Raw genomic sequence first — 1,696 nt, forward strand, 5'->3', positions numbered from 1 at the left:
TTCATCATCCACTTTAGCACACGTCATTGATTCTCGTGAGTTTCTTCCTTGTCTTCCACGCCATTCTTTGAAGGATATGTATCTTGATCTCAGCCACAACTTTGTCACCAGCATGGTTGTAATTGTCAAAGAACTTTCTGTTCCTTTCCCTCCATATATGGTATACCGTAGCCGATATACTAAGTTTTTGAACCGTAGACCATAATTTCCACCTTTGTGATAATCCCATATTAAGGATATCCTCCCATTTGTTCGGACAATTCTTTATCCCGACTTCCTTTTTAATTACCTCCCAAATACTACTCGAGTAGATGCATTCAAAAAATAAGTGATTGTGTGTATCAATCACTAAATTACAGAAAACACATTTCAAATCAGGAGGTTCGTGCTTCCACTGGCTAATGCGATCTTGGGTTGGTAAACGACTCTGACATGCCATCCACATGCGAAGAGCATGTTTAGGTATGTATGCTTTATTCCATACCACCTTGTATCAATGCACAATCGGCCCTACTTCTTGTAAAGTTTGCCACGCCACCTTCACCTCAAAATGTTTCCGATTATGTTTAGTGTCAAGCCATCTAACCGTATCCTCTAGATGACTGGGAGATGGTATCTTAATATTTTGCAGCTGGGGATATCGTTGAATCCATTGAACTGGCCAATCATTACCAAACCGTTGCATTGGGTCATATACCGTAGAGTTATTATGAAAGTCATGACCATTTATGAATCTGTAAGACAGCAAGTGAATAAGGGGACCAAAATCACTCCACGTGTCTTCCCATGCGTGCGTGGATATACCATTACCCACATTAACAATGAAAAAACGTCTGCAATGAGGTCTTAACTCTAAAAGGTTCCGGACAAGCCATGACCATTCATTCCGCTTCTTGATGATCCAAAAATTTCTTCCCCGAATACAATGAGAATGAATCCAAGAGACCCACATGGTTTTTCTTCTAGTAAGAATATCCCAAATATGTTTAAAAAGCAAACACCGATTCCAAAGAGCTAGTCTTTTCATGCCAAGTCCTCCATTTTTTAAAGGTAAGCAAACCCTATCCCAATATACTCGACATTTTCCCAGCTCACCCTTCGCTTTATTCCATAAAAAATTACGGAACAACTGTTCAATTTCATGGATTGTGGCTGCTGGTACTAGAAATACCGACATCCAAAACGTTTGCATAGTGTGAAGAACAGAGATGATGAGCTGTTGTCTACCCCCATAAGAAAGAAATTTGTTTTTCCAATTCAACAAGCGAGATTTAAGCTTAATCACAAGAGGGTTGAAATCACGTACCTTCAATCTAACTGGAGAGAGAGGAACTCCAAGGTAGCGAATAGGAAATACCCCGGACGATAAGGAAGGCAGTTGCGAATGATATTTTGAACATCCAACCTCACATTCCCGAAAAACACTTTAATTGGCCCATTTCTTCGTAACGAGTTAATTGAGTCAAAATGACACTAAATGGGTCATAGTTTGTGTAACTACATGTTAATATGACTAATTGAGATATAATGGGTCTTAAGTCTCCTTATGGGTCCATCTACACTTATTGGGATATTGGTTCCTATTTGGTGTAATCGAGTCATTTGGGTCAAAATGACAATAAATGTATCATAATTAGTCTGATTACACCCTATTAGGTTAATAGGGCTCATTTATCCATAAGGATTCTAATTGGCT

This window comes from Cynara cardunculus, unplaced genomic scaffold (assembly GCF_001531365.2).
Source record: "Cynara cardunculus var. scolymus isolate 2C unplaced genomic scaffold, CcrdV1 Un_Scaffold_9364, whole genome shotgun sequence".
Lineage (NCBI taxonomy): Eukaryota > Viridiplantae > Streptophyta > Magnoliopsida > Asterales > Asteraceae > Cynara > Cynara cardunculus.